The sequence below is a fragment of the Schistocerca americana genome, chromosome 4 (assembly GCF_021461395.2).
Source record: "Schistocerca americana isolate TAMUIC-IGC-003095 chromosome 4, iqSchAmer2.1, whole genome shotgun sequence".
Lineage (NCBI taxonomy): Eukaryota > Metazoa > Arthropoda > Insecta > Orthoptera > Acrididae > Schistocerca > Schistocerca americana.
In genome coordinates, this window is record NC_060122.1 from 705,129,258 (window position 1) to 705,149,323 (window position 20,066).

A 20,066-nucleotide genomic window follows, 5' to 3' on the forward strand; every position below is an offset into this window, starting at 1 on the left:
CCCCTGTAATACCTCCCTCATCCTACTTACTCCCAGAAATGTAAGGCCCAACCCCCTCCTGCCACTCCTGAACTCACTGTTCCTGTCCGCCCTCTGGACGCCCCCACCCCTCCCGGCGATTCCCTTCACCCACCCCCTATTGCTGAGGACATCATCAGATCATCAGATTCCTCACCATTGTCTTTCAGAATGATCATCCTTTTCAGCGCCCCCACACCCTCCAACAGATATCCCTCACCGCCCGTTCCGTTTTCCAACTAAAAATGTACGCCACCTACTCCAATAACCAGGCCCATTTCACCTTCTCCTGTCTTGACACCCTCGTCTAACACCCTCTCATGGCGAAACAGCACCGTATCCTTTTCAACAACATCCGTTCCCTTCCCGCCAACAAGAACCTCTTCCTGCACTCTCTTGCCACCCACCGCGTGGATGCCTTCCTCCTCAATGAAACCTTCCTTCAACCCCAGCACACGATCCACACTTCACCCTACCTCCTTCACCGCTCCGATAATCCCCTCCCAATTGCGCGTGACGGAGTTGCGATTGGTCACCACCGCCAGATCCCCATTCGTCTCCAACCTCTTCTTCCCGACCCCACCGAACACCTGATCCTTAGTCTCTTCTTCCCCGGCCTTACCGTAACCTGCGCCACCATCTATGTCCGCCCTAACGCCCCTATTCCCTTCGACTCCCTCTCCCACATTGACCGTACCTTCTCCTCCTACGTGATCGCTGCCGACCTCAACATCCATAGTCGTTTCGCCGCCCAGTTATGGCGGTGGCATCGGTTCCTCCCCTCCCTTCAAGGCGACCTCATTCCCATCCCCCAGCACATCTGTCCCGAATCCAACTCCACTCCCAATATTGTCCTTTCCTCCCCAAACCTCCTTGGCCACTTAACGGTGGATGTCCTGGAGCCTATTGGTAGCGACCATCTCCCTGTCCTCCTCACCATGTCGGACGGTCATCGCCCCCGCTCCGACCCTCGTAATGACCCTCCCCCTAAGTACGTCCATGACTATTCCTGTGCCAACTGGACTGCCTACTGAGATACCCTCTCCACCCAGGTCAATAGCCACCCCTTCACCTACCACCACCCTGACGATGTAACCCATGCCGCCTCCTTTCTCCAGCAGACCTTGTCTGAGGCCGTGGAGGCCCACATCCCTACTGTCGCCATCCACCCCCACCGTCCTACCTTACCCCCAAAGGCCGTCCTCCTCCTCCGTGAATCCCGCCATCTCTACCGTGCCTTCCTCCACACGTGTGACTCGGACACACTATGACACCACCGGCAACTCCAGCAACACATTCGTAATTTGCTCGCGGCTAAGAAACGCCGGGACTGGCGACAGACGTGCACCCATTTAAATGCTACCCTACCTATCAACTCATCCAAGTTCTGGTCAGCCTTCCGTCGCCTTACCGGAACTAAACCCTCCCCCTACTATCCTCTGCTCCATGATGATCACCCCTTCCCTGACATCCTTAGTAAGGCCAATCACTTTGCCTCCTACCTCTCTGATGTGTTTTCCATCCCTGATGATCCCCAGTTCGATTACTCCCTCTTCCCCAATGTCCGCGATCGAACTGACACCTCTGTCCCTCCCCTCGCACCTGGTTTCCAGTACTTGGACAACATTGCACACATGGTACTCAATGCCCCTATCACTACACAGGATCTCATTGCTACACTCCGCATGAAACACAACACCGCTCCTTGTCACAATCGTGTCACCTACCGTCACCTTCGTGGAGCTCCTGTCTCTTTCCTCTCCACCCTGGCCAGGCTCTACAATGTAGTCCTGTCCACCGGCTACTACCCCGACCTGTGGAAAACCTCCCGCATCCTGACGTTCCTTAAACCTGGCAAACCACCATCCGCCGTCTCCTCCTACCATCCCATCAGCCTTACCTCGGTCTTCAGCAAGGTCCTGGGATCTATCCTCAACGGCCGCATCCACCAGCATCTCCGCCAGCACCGCCTTCTTCCCATTACCCAGTGTCGCTTTCGGCCGTCCTTCTCTTCTGACGACCTTCTCCTTCACCTCACTCATCTCCTTTCTGAACAGCTTAACTCCCGTCGCTCCGCAATCTTCCTCTCCCTGGACCTCGAACGTGCTTATGACCGCGTATGGCATTCCGGTCTCCTCTTCAAGCTCCAAACCTTCGCCCTTCCCATTAACTATGTCCGTCTGACCGGCTCCTTTCTCTCCCACCGTCGTTCCTACGTCACCATCCATAACACGGATTCCTACACCTTTTTTCCCTCCGCCGGTGTGCCCCAAGGCTCCGTCCTCTCCCCCCTTCTGTACTTTTTGTATACGGTGGACATGCCATCACCGTCACCCCCCCCAACCACCTTCTCCAGTTTGCTGATGACACCACCTTCCTTGCCCTTGCCCCCACCCTGCAGCACTCCCAACACCTTCTCCAATCCCATCTTGACCAGTTCACCACTTGGTGCAACCAGTGGTTGCTCAAGGTCATCCCTCCAAAACCCAGGCGATCATTATAGGCAAAACCACCCCTTCCTTCCGCCTCCTTGATTTCTATCTCACCATCTATGGCCGTCCTATCGCCCTCACCCCCACCCTCAAGTACCTTTGCGTCACCCTCGACCGTCGCCTCTCCTGGATCCCCCATCTCCAAACATTCCAAACCAAGGTACGCTCCCGACTCCATCTCCTCAAGCTCCTTTCCGGCCGTACATGGGGTCTGGACCCCTCCACCATCCTCCACACCTATAAATCCCTCATCCGCCCTATCCCTTGTTGCGCCCATCCAGCCTGGATCTCTGCTCCCCCCCCCCCTACTTTTTATAAATCCCTTCAAATCCTTGAATGCCATGCTCTCTGCCTTGCCTATCGCATCCGTCTCCCCTCCCCCACGCGGATCCTGTACAATCTCATTCTGTTCCCCCACCTCCTCCTTTTCCTTGAAAGGATACGGATCCTGTACACATCTCGCAAACTCGATCCTCCTCACCTGCTCGTCTCGCCCATCCTCTCCCATCTCGACCTGCTGCCGCACCTGTATTCCCACGTCCCACCCAGTCTCCATCTCTCCACCCTCCTTACCCTCTCCCAAGGTGGCTTCTGCCGGCTCCCCTTCCTTGATCATGTCCTCCTCCCCTCCATCTACCCCTCCTATCAAATTTGATCCTCCCCCCACTTTCTGTGTCCTTTCCTTTGGGCACCCTCCCTCCCTTCTCTTTCCTTTTCCCCCACCCCCTTCCTCCACTCCCTGTTCCCCAGGGCTTTCCCCTCCCCCTTCCTCCCTTCCCCCTTTCTCCCCTGCCCATGGCATCTGCTCTCCCCTCTCCCTCTCCCACCCCCCCCACTCCTCCTCTCTTGGCACGTCCCCAGACTCGTACACGGTTAGTGAACATTCGCGCGCCAGAGATCAACGCCTCGTGTTTTTGTGTGTGCCGTCGTTTTGTGCTTAAGTGGATCAGTGTTATTCGTTCTGTGCCCCTACGTTCACGTGTGACAATTTTCGTTTCTGTATGTGTCCAAGTGTCTGAACAATTTTATCTTGGACTCTACGCCCGTGAACGGCACCTTGTATTTTAAAAAGTGTTTGTCTCCGTTTATATGTCCACCATCTTTATTCTCTAATTGTCTTCATTTGTATCTTTGTGTTTCTCTGAGGCCAAAGAGCGGCGTAGTATGCTGCTGCAGGCCTGCCTGTAAACAGGTTTCAAAATAACAATAAAGAAAAAAAAAGAAAGGAAAAAAGTGGTGCTACAGACGGTGCACGAGCGACGGAACACAGCACCTCCGAGGTAGCTATCATGTGGGGATTTTCCTGTACGACCATTTCACGAGTGTACCTTGAAAATCAGAAATCTGTTAAAACATCAAATCTCCAACATCGCAGCGGCCGGAAAAAGATCCTGCAAGAACGGGACCAACGACGACTGAACAAAATCGTTCAACGTGACAGAAGTGCAGCCCTTCCGCAAATTGCTGCAGATTTCAACGCTGGGACATCGAAAAGCGTCAGCGTGCGAATCATTCAACGAAACATCATCGATATGGGCTTTCGGAGACGAAGGCCAACTCGTCTACCCTTGATGACTGCACGAGACAAAGCTTTACGCCTCATCTGCTCCCGTAAACACCGACATTGGACTGTTGACGACTAGAAACAAGTTCCCTGGTCGGACGAGTCTCATTTCAAATTGTATCGAGCGGATGAATGTCTACAGGTATAGAGACAATCTCATGAATCCATGGAACCTGCGTGTCAGCAGCGGACTGACCAAGCTTGTAGAGCCTCTGTAATGGTGTGGGGCGTGTGTATTTGGAGTGATATGGGACCCCTGATACCCTATCGATACGACTCTGACTGGTGAGACGTACGTAAGTATCCTGTCTGATGACCTGCAGCCATTCATGTCCATTGTGCATGCCAATGGACTTGGGCAGTTCCAGCAAGACAGTGCGACATCTCACATGTACATAATTGCTACAGAGTGGCACCAGGAACGCTCTCCTGAGTTTAAACACTTCCGCTGGTCACCAAACTCACCAGACATGAACATTATTGGGCATATCTGGGATGCCTTGCAAAGTGCTCGTACTCTTACGGATTTATGGACAGCCCTGCCGGATTCATGATATAAGTTCCCTCCAGCACCACTTCAGACATTAGCCGAGCCCATGCCACGTCATTGCTGCACTTCTACGTGTTCGCAGTGGCCCTACACGATATTAGGTGGGTGTTCAAAAAAATGGCTCTGAGCACTATGGGACTTAACATCTGAGGTCATCAGTCCACTAGAACTTAGAACTACTTAAACCTAACTAACCTAAGGACATCACACACATCTATGCCCGAGGCAGGATTCAAACCTGCGACCGTAGCAGCAGCACGGTTCCGGACTGAAGCGCCTAGAACCGCTCGGTCACCGCGGCCGGCCCTAGGTGGGTGTACCAGTTTCTTTGGCTCTTCATTGTATTTCAGGCCAACGGCCTTTCCGCAGTGGTATCACCGGTTGCCGTCAGGTCACCAAGGTTAAGCGCTGTCGGCTTGGTTAGCACTTGAATGGGTGAACGTTGCCGAGCACTGTTGGCAAGCGGGGTGAGCTTACCCTTGTGAGGCCAGTTGAGAAGCTACTTGATGGGGAAGTAGCTACTCCGGTGACGAAAACTGATAACGGCTGGCAGAGCGGTGTGCTGACCATATGTTCCTTCATATCCGCATTCAGTGACGCCTATGGGCTGAGAATGACACGGCGGTCGAGCGGTACCGTTGAGCCTTCAAGGCCTGTTCGGTCGGAGTTTAGTTTATATATTTCATAAATTTTCCTTGATTTATTTCGTTCAACCTAAGTCATTTTATTTGTTATCTTACAATACATAGTTAAGGCTGTCATTCCACCATGTTGCTGCATGCCTCGTCACATATGCTCAAATGTGGGTCAGCAGCCCGTGGTCTAGTGGCTAGCGTTGCTGCTTCTGGATCACGTGGTCCCAAGTTTAATTTCCGGCCGCGTCGGTGATTTTCTCCGCCAGGGAACTGGATGGTTGTTGTCCTCATCATTTCATCACCACTCAGGAAAGTGGCGAGACTAGACTGTGTGCAGACTGGGAATTTGGATGAGCGGTGATAACCATGCCATTGAGCGTCCTTCAAGCCAAATATCATCATCATCATCCCAAATATGGCACGAGCAGCTAACTAGCTTAATAATATGCTACCACTGCAAACCGTCAGCAATAAACTTTCTATTCTTTACGTGAATAAATGTTGCAGGTGTAGAAAGTTAAATCGTCTGATGCTGTTCTGAAAGACACAGCAGTCTGATATATTAGTGAGATATTCTATGGTACACATGATAGCGAGGGTCTCTCTGTTTCCAGTAGTATTTGGAGATTTTTTTCTTAAACTGTATTATCATCTATGTGGTTTAAAGAAGTGCCTGAATAAATATTCTTTCATGTCTCATATCAATGATTAGAGATACGACAATAAATCAAACACACACGTCGCGGTCACCAGCATCTGCAAGCGGGGTATCGACGGGGAGTGCCTATCTCGCCAGCGGGCGGCAGAGCGCTGCACCAGCGTGTAATCTACTTCCATTTCGAACTGATGCAGCGTCCTCGGCAGCCTTGAGTCCAATGTTCGAGTTTCCTGATTCCTAACTGAGTTACGTAGCCACCAGCCGTCGCAGAAGATAGGGCAACCACTCGTATTCCGAGTAACAAATGGAATAATCTTGAATATTGTTTTATTGCGTCTAACGATGCCACACAGCTCCTCGGTCTGCTTCCTGACAGAACACTAGGAGTTTCCAGTGGAGTACCCCCATAGTGTCAACGGTTCTGTCTAAGAATTTACGAGCATCATCTACTCCATACAGATGACGATTTTATTCAGTTTTAACATGTTGTATCCAACAGTTATTTGAAGAGCATCTGCATAATAAATGTCAGTTTTGCGTTCAGGTGGCCTTCTTATTCACGTATGTATCCCAGCAACGACTTGGTAAACAACGTAATATGGCTATATAAACTGGTGCTGGAGCTCTTCCCACAGATGCAATCCACGGCCGTATTTCGTTATAACAGCCTCATGTTTAGAACTCTTTCCATCAATACCGGGTGATTAAAAAAGAATGATTTCGATTGTTCGTTGTAGACAAACTATAAAAGATAGAATCGCATTGAACACGTCACTGGATGGAGGAAGGTTCGAAGTTTTGACAGAGCTGCACTGTCGTTTGTTTGTAATAACATTTCAGTTATACCACAACAGAAATCATTTTGTGTATTGTAATTTGCGCCAAGTCGATCCATTGTTCAAGTGCAAAGTGCAGTCCGCCTTCGATTCAGCAAGAAAACGCCTCTGCACAGATTTATGACTAGCATACAAAATTCTTGGAAATTGGTCGTATTTGCATGTCTGATGAAAACTTCGAGTGCATCCGAGATGCGTTCATATGCAGCTCTTGGAAGTTTACAAGAAAGGCAGGCGAGGGACTTCAATTCCCTCAAACAACGGTGTGACGTGTTCTGAAACAACGCCTACATATGAAGCGTTCAAGATTCAGTAACGGCACCAATTGTGTTCCCGCGACCGTAACAATAGGTACGAATTTTGCACTGCAGCGCTCCAGGATATGGCAGAGCATGCTTTTTCGAAACCACTAATCTTTTCGGACGAATCAACATCTACCGGATAAAGTGGAAATGAGCGTCTGGCGTTATTGGCCAGGAGGCCCCTTACGGGGAAGGTCGGGCTGCCTTGGTGCAGGTCTTATTACATTCGACGCCACATTGGGCGACCTGCACGCCGGATGGGGATGAAATGATGATGAAGACAACACAACACCCAGTCCCTGAGCGGAGAAAATCCCCGACCCAGCTGGGAATCGAACCCGGGCCCTTAGGACGGCAAACCTTCACGCTGACCGCTCAGCTTCTGGGGCGGACATCGGATAAGGTAAACAATCATTATATAACAACACGGGGTTTCAAAACCCTGTCGTCATAGTCGAACATGAAAGAAACTCATCGAAAATGAGTCTGTTTTGGGATGTTTCGGTTCGTGAAGTTCATGTACCTTTCTATACCGCTGAGGGTCTGTGACATGAATGTCATATCTGGACACGCTGCAATAAAGACTCCAATGTTTTATACTCGATGGGGCCCCACCCCACTTTCACCATGAGATGTGGCGTTAACAACACCCTCCCATAACTATGGATGGAAGAGGTGTACAAGAAGATGTTCATTGCTTCTGCCACCCCAGTTCACCAGACCTCACACATTGTGAATTTTTTTCTTTGGGGCGGTGGTGGCGGGGGGGGGGGGAGGTGCACATGAAGGACAATATTAGTCTACTTATGGCAGCTACTCTTCAAGAGCTGAGAAATCGAATTGTTGAAGCTATCGATTCAATAAACAGGAACCTGTGTGGAATGAAGTTTCTCGAGCAACGCATGGTACTCCAGTGAATGCTATAGAGCCTGTGCGAACATGAAACTTTGAACCTTCGCCTATCGACTGACATGCGGGATGTGTTTGTGTGCCTCATACTTTGTCTGAAATAAAGAAACTGAAATCTGTCGTTTCCTTTTGAATCAACCTGTATAATAATTTTGTTGTCGTGTGACGTAGTACGAAGACGCGTGAAGCGCATGTGGGAAGTAGTAGACAGTACCGCCCCGAAGGTCACGTTGGGAAGTTCCGGAGGGAGTGGCGCCCGGCTGTTGGACCGCCGTGACACTCCGCTCCGTCCACCGGATTTAGGGGCTCGTTACGCGATAGGCGCTGGAGTGCGTAGCGGTGCGTGAGCAGTGCGTGGCGGCCGGCCGTACGTATCTGCGCTGCGGCGGCGAGCGCACGTTACTCTTAAAGCCAGATTTAACATACAATAACAGCGGCGCGCGTATGTCGGCCGCCGCTTAACGTATTCTGATACAGCGGCGCCCGGCTTCGTATTTCACCGGAGAGCCAGCCGCTGCAGCCGCCGCGAGGCCTGCGGGGGATACGCTGATTTGTTAGGGGCTGTTAGGGAACAGCGCCGAGCTACAAATAGGCCCGCTAAGATATGGCCACCTCCCTGGACGGCCGGCGTACTCTACGCGACGCGCTCTGTTTTGAGTGGTTCTCGCCGCCAGCTGTTCAATCACGCTTCGGTGAAACGTCTGTATGTTGCCAGACTTACAGAGCAGGCTCTGGTAATATACTGTCCGTATGAAGTTGCTTGTGAGATAACCAAGGTTACTGACAATGCACAAATCGTTCTCCCGTAGATATTAGGCTATCAAGGTACACCTGATGACCTTGATAGGTTTTGGAAGGTGACAGGGAGGTACTGATAGATACAAGCTTTGACTTTGCAAGACAACAGTGCTCCGACATTTCCGCTGGTGAGAGCATTCCTTATGAGACTACGATTCAGGTTTGTTTCAATACGCTGCATTGAGCTATGATTTATCACAAAGTTTCAAACGACAATTAAATCACAAAGTTTATATTTGATCAACTGGTCCCAAGGTATCGCTATCCAATCTTACACTTGCCAATCAACTACATTTCAACCACTTGAGCTCCAGTGGTTTCTGTCTGAAACCATCGTTTTATTTGTTATTATTATTAGATTTATACTACTAGTACCTTTCGCATCAAATCACCAGTACTATTGTAAGACAGAGGCTTCTAGTGGTACACTGAGGTATTTCTACGAATGTACTGCGTTGTATCTGTCACTGACGGCGATCAAACCAACAGTAGACGCAGAGATTCTTTTGCTTATGGTAGGAGATTCCGACAAGATATATAAATTTGAGTTTTTACTACCGGTTTTATGAGTGTTATCGAAATGAAAACACTGAGACAGCATATAGCTGTGATGCAAAATTTGTTGCATAGGCCCGTTTTTGTTTGTCATTTAGGACTATAATTTGTTTTGGATGTTATGAGTTCATGGAAGTCTCGAGATGTGGGATTTTACATAGGAAAACGCAAATTTTGTTAAAAATATATCACATGATATGATGGGTAGTTCAAAACTGCGGGCCACAGTAGTTCCACAGTGAAACCACCTCCTTAAAACAACTGTTTGTTTACTTCTTGATCAAGTACGTCGCTTACTACAATAAAGTTGAATTATGTCAAAATTACGTTTTTTTTCGTATTGCTGGGACTCAAAAGGCTTAAAGTTTATAAGGAGAGGGACATTTTGATTGTAACCCAAGTATGTGTTTGACGGCCTATGCTATACTCACTTGACAATGGCTACACGTGCGAAACTGTGGAGCGGTGGAGAATACAAAATAAAAGGGCACTGTAACCACAGCCAGTAGCCAGTGTGGCGGTTTCTTGGCATTTAGAAAATCTCTTTGCCTATGGACTCCAGTGCCACTAAAATAATCCATACATCTGAAGGCTTGGGGAATACGTAAGCGTCGTGACTGGTCCTTCCAGTACCTTCCACCTCTCATGGTATACATCAACCAGCGCCTCTCGTGTAATGTCAGCAGAAAGTGCTGTAGGTCCAGCATGAATAAACCGGAGGCTCCCTCTCACTACCACGGATACACTCTGCAGCACTTCTGCAAACGTGTTCCGAATATAGACCCTGTTTGCAGCGCAAAATAATATATGGACCTGCCAACAGTGCCCTACAATTCCAGCCCACATATTTTTAAACTGCTGTACGAGTCATGAATTGTATCACAAGAGTTTCATCCACTCACAAACGGTGAGCACTGAAAGACCTAAATCGAAAACAAGGCCGCGGGAGTAGACTGGAGAAGACACTCCATTACAACTAGTGATAACTTTGGGATAGCAAACCATGACAAAACTCTTCCATCTTGCGAGCAAGATGAATGAGACACGCCAAATACCTTCAAACTTCAAAAAAATAAAATAAAAAATAAATAATAATAATAATAATTCCAATCCCATAGAAAGCAGGTGCTGACAGGTGTGAAAATTACCGAACTATCAGTTTAATAGGTCATGGTTGCAAAATACTAACACGAATTCTTTCCAAACGAATGGAAGAACTGGGAGAAGCCGACCTCGGGAAGGTCAATTTGGATTCCGTAGAAATGTTGGAACACGCGAGGCAACATTGACCCTACGACTTATCTTAGAAGATACGTTAAGGAAAGGCAAACCTACGTAGACATAGAAAAAGCTTTTGACAATGCTGACTGGAATACTCTCTTTCAAATTCTGAAGGTGGCAGGTGCAAAATACAGGGAGCGAAAGGCTACTGACAATTTCTACAGGAACCAGACGGCAGTTATAAGAGGCGAGGGGCACGAAAGGCAATCAGTGGTTGGGAAGGGAGTGAGACAGGGTTGTAACCTATCCCAGATGCTATTCGATCTGTATATTGAGCAAGCAGTGAAAGAAACAAAAGAAAACTTTGGAGTAGGAATTAAAATCCAAGGAGAAGAAATAAAAACTTGAGGTTCGCCGACGATATTGTAATTCTGTAAGAGACAGCAAAGGGCCTGGAATAGCAGATGAACGGAATGGACAGTGTCTTGAAAGGAGGATATAAGACGAATACAACAAAAGCAAAACGAGGATAATGGAATGTATTCGAATTAAATCAGGTGATGCTGAAGGAATTAGATTAGGAAATGAGACACTTAAAGTTGTAAATGAGCTTTGCTACTCTGGGAGCAAAATAGCTGATAATGGTCGAAGTAGAGAGGATATAAAATGTAGACTGGCTATGGCAAGGAAAGCGTTTCTGAAGAAGAGAAATTTGTTAATACCGAGTACAGATTTAGGTGTCAGTAAGTCTTTTATGAAAGTATTTGTACAGAGTGTAGCCACGTATGGAAGTGCAACGTGGACGATAAACAGTGTAGAGAAGGAGAGAATAGAAGCTTTCGAGATGTGCTGCTACAGAAAAATGCTGACGTCTAGATGGGCAGATCACGTAACTAATGAGGAGGTACTGAATAGAATTGGGGAGAAGAGGAGTTTGTAGCACAACTAGACCAGGAGGAGGGATCGTTTGGTAGGACATGTTCTGAGACATCAAGGGATCATCAATTTAGTATTGGATGGCAGCGTAGAGGGCAAAAATCGTATAGGGAGACTAAGATATGATTAAACTAAGCAGGTTCATAAGGATGTAGGTTGCAGTAGTTACTCAAAGATGAAGAGGCTTGCAGAGGATAGAGTAGCATGGAGAGCTGCATCAAACCAGTCTCTGGACTGAAGACCGCCGGCCGGAGTGACCGAGTGGTTCTAGACGCTTCAGTCCGGAACCGCGTGACTGCTACAGTCGCAGGTTCGAATCCTACCTCGGGTATGGATGTGTGTGATGTCTTCAGGTTAGTTAGGTTTAAGTAGTTCTAAGTTATAGGGGACTGATGACCTCAGATGTTAAGTCCCATAGTGCTCAGTGCCCTGGTCCCGGCGGAGGTTCGAGTCTTCCCTCGGGCATGGAAGTGTGTTTTTGTCCTTAGGAAAATTAGGTTAAGTAGTGTGTAAGCTTAGGGACTGATGACCTTCGGAGTTCAGTCCCATAAGATTTCACACACATTTGAACATTTCTTTTGTTCAGAGCCATTTGAACCATTTGAGCAACAACAACACAAACGGTGTTTGATAAAATTCACTGTTCTACCTATTCCAAGTATTGTATCTGTAAACCGAAGATAGAAAGGATTAGCAGTTTGTGCAGCAAACCACGGGCAAATGTTCTCCCATGGATGGTAACCGGCAGGGAGAGGTTCTGCGTTGAAGATGTTACGGATACATGAACTGCCCATGACCTGCCTTTCATGTGGCAATATGACATCTGTCTCATTCCACGGTGTCATATCATGTGCAGATCCTCGTTGCAAACGGTCTGAGACAGTGAATATTCGTCTACCTCGGCTCATCGATAATTGTGACACGGATCAAGCGACGTTAAACAACAGTACAGTGCAATCACGTTCCTAATAACATTCGGAAGGCTCAACACAAATTTTACATCTGCGGTGTTTCGAAGTTAATAAACCTTGTACACGTCTGGCAGAAATGGAGCTGTGCCTGTGTGTTCCCAGATCGTGTTCGCTGACTACAATGGTTTGCATAATTGTGTTTGCTATGCCATTTTTATATTATAGAATTTACGATGATGATGTATCCATATCTATAAGGATTTGATAATGAGCAAACGCTGAAACTCTCTATTAGTGCTCAGTAAAGTACTACTTTAAAATAACAGCCTGGTGGCAACGATGTCATTTTCCAAATTTATTGAGGTTATGCCTTCGGCCCAGAAGAAGGCTAATGAATATCGTGTCATGGTTAACACTTACGTGGTAACTCACTCCTTCTGCTGCACGCGTCAGGTGTTCAAGTGATAATGACTTCAGATTACATGAATGTCAAACGCATACGTCTTTCCAATGCGTCGTATAACCACTGGGAATTCTACGGAAAAATAGGTGTTAATTACAGTGTTCAGTTGTTGAGTTTAACTCGAAATGAGTCGAAAGGCCACTTTAATTCTGTTTTTGGCATGAGGAAAACCTGTAAGCTTAACTCTGATAAATCCTTTATAGTACCTTTGGAATACGCAATCAATGTTCCATATTTTGGTCGATGAGCGAAAAACTACCAAAAAAATTTGTCCGTATGCCTCGAACGAACGTTAATTATCCCGCTTTCGGCCCGGCTCGTTCGAATACTGGTAGTGGTTGAAATTGTTATATTAGGAATTGGACAGCAAGTGAAGATGATGGCATGCAGCTTCTCGTCAGCAGACTGTGCGTCACTGTTCTTAGTCAGATGACAAAGCTATCCTCATTGCTCACGAAAAGAGGACACATGGTCCGGTTTATTGTAGACCTTCCGTCGAACGGTTCTCACGGCGGTATTCGATAGGACAACATCTTAAGCCGAAACTGTGATTCCATCCTCTCACTTAGTCACAATAACAGAAATACAACTCACGCTGCACAACCACCCGTCATGTAGACTGCTGACAATGGGAGGGGCAGCACCTAAGTATTTCTCATTCGAAAGGCACAGAGTCACAGTGAGTACCTCACTGGACTAATACAATCTAAGACAAAAAAAAACGACCCACCACGAAGGAATTATCCGAATAGCTCGGAAATAAATAGCTTTGGTGTACGCGTACAGACAAAAAAAAAGCACAGTTTCAGAAAAATTGGATGATTCGTTCAAGAGAAAGAGTTTCACAAACTGAGCAAGGTAATAACGTGTTGGTCCTCCTCTGGCCCTTATGCAAGCGGTTATTCGGCTTGGCTGTGATTGGCAGATTTCCTCCTGATGGATATTGTGCCAAATTCTGTCCAGTTAACACGTTAGATCGTCAAAATCCCGACTTGGTTGGAGGGCCCTTCCCATAATCCTCCAAACGGTTTCAATTCGGTAGAGATCTGGTGACCTTGGTGGCCAAGGATGGTTATGGAAAGCACGAGGACAAACAGTAGGAAACCTCGCTGTTTGCGGATGGGAATTATTTTCCTGAAATGTAAGCCCAGGATTTGTTTCGTAATTTATTTAACTTTGAAAGCATTACATCTGGCTTTATTTCATCATTTGCCTCTGTCTGCTTACCTACCTGCCCTCTTCTATTCCTACTCGTATGTTGGCTCTCCCCTATTTCAGTGTCACGTTTTGGATCCTGGCACATCGCAGCAGTCGTCTTGTGTCCTCTTAGGGGCCTGATTGATTGTTTTTAGTTCCAACATTGTGTACAAGTAGTTGATCTTGTTTTATAGGTTTTGAAGGCAATTTCAACATTAAATCGGCGACATGTAAAGACACATTCTCATAAAAGACATCGAGATGAATCTTACCCTTATCTCTTCCCACTTACCTACCTTCTCCCTTTCGGGTCCTCCTAGAATCGTGCCTTTCCCCTGTTTGAGTGACACTCTTGGCACGCCGCAGGTGTCGTCCTTTTCAGCATTATTATTAATCTGCATAACATATACCCATTTTAACCGCAGACAAGTTCAAACTACATTATTCTTTAATTTGTTGCTTTTATGAAGTGTGTGGACGAGTTGTTTTGAACATTTATGTATCTGATTTATTGTTAATGTAGCTGCTTGTTACATTCTTCAACATTTGACTAATTCTGTTGTACTGTGTTGTTTGGCTGTGTTTAGATACCACTGGATCACAGCCTTGTCGGCTGGAACGGCTCGTGGTTCAAGGCAAAATGAAAAGTGCAAAACATTGAGATTATTACGACTTCTTACGAATTCAGCGTTTCAAACAGTTGTTCCAGATATGACTTGAAATATCAAAAATACTTTTTATGCGTACTAGACGCGTTCGCTAACATTTACTACCAGTTCAGTAAAGTTACCTCCCTTGTCGTGTATCTTAGATTTCGATATATTTTTGTCTTAAGCTTGATGTAATGAAGCACCATTTTTAAAAATTCTGGGCGTATCAAGCGCGTTCTGGTAAAGTACCGTAAGTTGTAAGTCCAAACGGTCAGAGTCTACGAAGAGAGAATGTAACCGTAAACATATTGCGCAACAGAATTAAAGGATCACTTTGTGGGAACCTCGTAATTCCCACCAGTTGCGATGTTTAAGTTTGCAGTTTGGCTCAAAGTTACGTACCGCCTTCCTCTGTAATGGTGCAAAAACGTAGTGCCCTTTGACGTCCCTCACAAGAAGACCGCCTGATTTCGACGCTGTGAGTCACGATTATACATGCATCGGGGAGGTGGGCGTGAAACGTTAGTACAATGGGGTGTGACGACCTTTCGATCACGGGACACTTCCGCTGTGGCATTGGGCAGAGTCGTGGTGAAATTTGGTGCCAATGTGACATCATTAACGCACCTTACACTTCACACGAACTTCAGAGCTTTGGGCTCTTTTCCTCGTACGTCGACAACTTGCTGTTTCTGCTTGAGCGTCGTCTAACCTGAGGGTGACATTACAGAGCGCCACGCTTCTGCACCATTACAGAGGAGGGTCGTCCGCCTCTTTGACCCACATTTCAAACTTAAGCATCGCTGTGGGCGGGAATTACGAGGTTTCCAAAAAAATGATAATTTATTGCTGTTGCACAGTGCATATTGCACACTGAACAGCGAAGAAGGAAATATTAGCGGAAATCTATCCCAATGGTGTTTCGTATGCTGTTTGGCTTATCACATGATAAACTAGGCTTTCTGCTGTGAAACACTGAAAAATGAAGACTCGCGCGAAAACATTTTGAGTTGTAAATAACTTACTTTCGGGCAGAGTTAGATGGACACGCCTAAACGGGTTAGGCAGACGACGAACTTGGGAACAGCGTTCTTGCTGATGACTTTCTCAGTCCATTTCATTAAGCGTATCAGAACCATTCTGTCATGAATTCCGCATCTTTTCGTTCATTCCCCGAAAAAGAAAATTTACATTACACGGATGATAATGTCAGCAGTGGTCACTAACAGCCTTAAGGTAGTCGGAACATTTATCAGGTAGCGTGTTGCGTTCCTGCAAAAGCAGTCTTCTCGTCGCCTCGTTATCATTTCCCTGGCGACGGAAGCGTACCTGGCACGTCACCAGAAGCTCATGCCTTCCTTCCATGATATGAAAATGGAAAGTGTGGACGTGTCAGTCTCGGGAGATCGCGATGCCGCGTCAGATCGCTCCAGCAAGACAGCCAGAGGACGCGGATAAATTAAGTCTGCAGACCAGTGAATATATGACGGCTGCCCATTCCCCTCCACTGCCCCCCTCCCCACTCCCACTCCACTCCCAGCTTTCCTGAGCCACTACCTCACGCTCACAGGCGTAACTTGGGCGTGACTCTATGAGCACTATAGCCATCGATCGTTTAATCACCTTATTTCATACAGGCACCTTCCCAACCTCACCTTCTACTGTCTCTAACGAACAGAAGGAGGCGTAGAAGACATGTAGCTTAATCTCTAACGTCGTAGTGTAGTATTTTTATCAGTATAGGAAGTAACTGTTACTGTGACAACAATGCAAGAGAGTATGGCCGGCAACTGGTGCTACACGCAAGCGTCATCTGTACACGAATTGTGTTGTGTGAATTTGCACCGACTGTTGTCTCAGCCTGGAACGCTCTTGTTTTTATAGCTAGAATCTCTCACTCTAGCGTTTTCTCCGTGAATATTCGTAAGCTCTTGAGCAGTTATTTGCCAACGGCCTTGCCCCAGATGCAGCATCGGTTCCCGTCAGATCACCGAAGTTAAGCGCTGTCGGGCTGTGCTAGCATTTGGGTGGGTGACCATCCGATCTCCCGAGCGCTGTTGGCAAGCGGGGTGCGCTCAGTCCTTGTGAGGCAAACAGAGGAGCTACACTCCTGGAAATGGAAAAAAGAACACATTGACACCGGTGTGTCAGACCCACCATACTTGCTCCGGACACTGCGAGAGGGCTGTACAAGCAATGATCACACGCACGGCACAGCGGACACACCAGGAACCGCGGTGTTGGCCGTCGAATGGCGCTAGCTGCGCAGCATTTGTGCACCGCCGCCATCAGTGTCAGCCAGTTTGCCGTGGCATACGGAGCTCCATCGCAGTCTTTAACACTGGTAGCATGCCGCGACAGCGTGGACGTGAACCGTATGTGCAGTTGACGGACTTTGAGCGAGGGCGTATAGTGGGCATGCGGGAGGCCGGGTGGACGTACCGCTGAATTGCTCAACACGTGGGGCGTGAGGTCTCCACAGTACATCGATGTTGTCGCCAGTGGTCGGCGGAAGGTGCACGTGCCCGTCGACCTGGGACCGGACCGCAGCGACGCACGGATGCACGCCAAGACCGTAGGATCCTACGCAGTGCCGTAGGGGACCGCACCGCCACTTCCCAGCAAATTAGGGACACTGTTGCTCCTGGGGTATCGGCGAGGACCATTCGCAACCGTCTCCATGAAGCTGGGCTACGGTCCCGCACACCGTTAGTCCGTCTTCCGCTCACGCCCCAACATCGTGCAGCCCGCCTCCAGTGGTGTCGCGACAGGCGTGAATGGAGGGACGAATGGAGACGTGTCGTCTTCAGCGATGAGAGTCGCTTCTGCCTTGGTGCCAATGATGGTCGTATGCGTGTTTGGCGCCGTGCAGGTGAGCGCCACAATCAGGACTGCATACGACCGAGGCACACAGGGCCAACACCCGGCATCATGGTGTGGGGAGCGATCTCCTACACTGGCCGTACACCACTGGTGATCGTCGAGTGGACACTGAATAGTGCACGGTACATCCAAACCGTCATCGAACCCATCGTTCTACCATTCCTAGACCGGCAAGGGAACTTGCTGTTCCAACAGGACAATGCACGTCCGCATGTATCCCGTGCCACCCAACGTGCTCTAGAAGGTGTAAGTCAACTACCCTGGCCAGCAAGATCTCCGGATCTGTCCCCCATTGAGCATGTTTGGGACTGGATGAAGCGTCGTCTCACGCGGTCTGCACGTCCAGCACGAACGCTGGTCCAACTGAGGCGCCAGGTGGAAATGGCATGGCAAGCCGTTCCACAGGACTACATCCAGCATCTCTATGATCGTCTCCATGAGAGAATAGCAGCCTGCACTGCTGCGAAAGGTGGATATACACTGTACTAGTGCCGACATTGTGCATGCTCTGTTGCCTGTGTCTATGTGCCTGTGGTTCTGTCAGTGTGATCATGTGATGTATCTGACCCCAGGAATGTGTCAATAAAGTTTCCCCTTCCTGGGACAATGAATTCACGGTGTTCTTATTTCAATTTCCAGGAGTGTATTTGATTGAGAAGTAGCGGCTCCGGTCTCGTAAACTGACGTATGGCCGGGAGAGCGGTGTGCTGACCACATGCATCTCCACATCGACATCCAATGAAGCTTATGGGCTGAGGATGACACGGAGGCCGGTCGGAACCGTTGGGCCTTCCAAGGGCTGTTCGGACGGAGTTTAGTTTTCAGTTTTGGGCAGTTATTTAGTGGCACATCCACTGATGGAAGAAATATCGAAACACCAAGACGGACTTGTGTAACATAAACGAAAGTTGGCAAACCTGTTTCCACCTTTGAAAGATGCTGTCCATTCCAGTTTCGCGCCAGTCGCATAAGAGTGGCGCTAGCATTTCCAAATCAGGTTCGCTTCAAATACACCCTGTAACGAGTGTAGTTACCTCTGAGACTGGACGTGGTGTGCTGACGTTTGCCAAGAATGCCTTTAAGGCCATATAGACGCTCTTGTCAGTACCTCATTCAGTTTGAACAAAGTCGTGTTATAGGGCTCCGAGAAGCGAGATGTTCGTTTTTCGATATTGCAAAAAGACTTGGCTGGAATGTAGCCACTGTACATGATTGCCGGCAGCGATGGTTACGAGAATGTACGGCCGCATGAAGACCGAGCTCCGGGCAGGCCGCGTGCCATTACCGACAAGGAAAAGCTATCGTGTTCGTGGTATGGCTCTGGCGCATCTTACTACATCTCCAGCAACAATTTGAGCAGCAGAAGGAAAAACAGTGACCAATGCATTGTTGGAATTCGGTTACTTCAGGGACACCTTCGCCAGACGCCCTGTAGCGTGCATTCCACTGACCCCACACCACCGCCATTTGCGACTTCAGTCGTCTCATGCAAGAGCTGACCGGAGAACAGGGTGGAGGTCTGCTTTTTTTTCTAATTACAGATGGTTCTGCCTCGGTGCCAGTGATGGCCGTGTGTTGGTTTCAAGGAGGCCAGTTGAGGACCTGCAACCAACCTCTCTGCGTGCTAGACACATTATATCTATACCTGGAACTATGGGCTGGAATGCGATTTCGTATGACAGCAGGAACACTCTCGTGTTTATCCCACGCACTCTGACTGCAAAACTGTTCGACAGTCAGATGATTCGACTTGCTGTGCTGGCATTCATGAATAGCTTTCCAGGGGGCATTTTCCAAGAGGACAACGCTCACGCATGTATCCCTGTTGCAACACAATGTGCTCTACAGAGCGTCACCATATCGCATAGGCCTGCTCGATCACCAGATCTGTTTCCAATCTAGCACATATGAGACATCATCGGACGACAACTCCAGCGTCATCCATAAATAGCATTAATCGTTCCTGCACTGACCGACCAAGTGCAATTGGCATGGAATACCATCCCACAAACTCACTTCCGGCACCTGGACAACACAATGCATGCACGTTGGCATGCTTGCATTGAACATTCTGGTGGTTGTAGTAGGTATTAACGTACCAGCGTTTCACATTTTCAATGATTTATGTCATTTTTACATTAACCTGCGGTGTTGCAATGTTATTAACTTAAATATGAAACTAGACAAGTGCATTCCCGATATTTCATTGTTGTTGTTTGGTCTTCAGTCCTGAGACTGGTTTGATGCAGCTCTCCATGCTACTCTATCCTGTGCAAGCTTTTTCATCTCCCAGTACCTACTGCAACCTACATCCTTCTGAATCTGCTTAGTGTATTCATCTCTTGGTCTCCCTCTACGATTTTTACCCTCCACGCTGCCCTCCAATACTAAATTGGTGATCCCTTGATGCCTCAGAACATGTCCTACCAACCGATCCCTTCTTCTGGTCAAGTTGTGCCACAAACTTCTCTTCTCCCCAATCCTATTC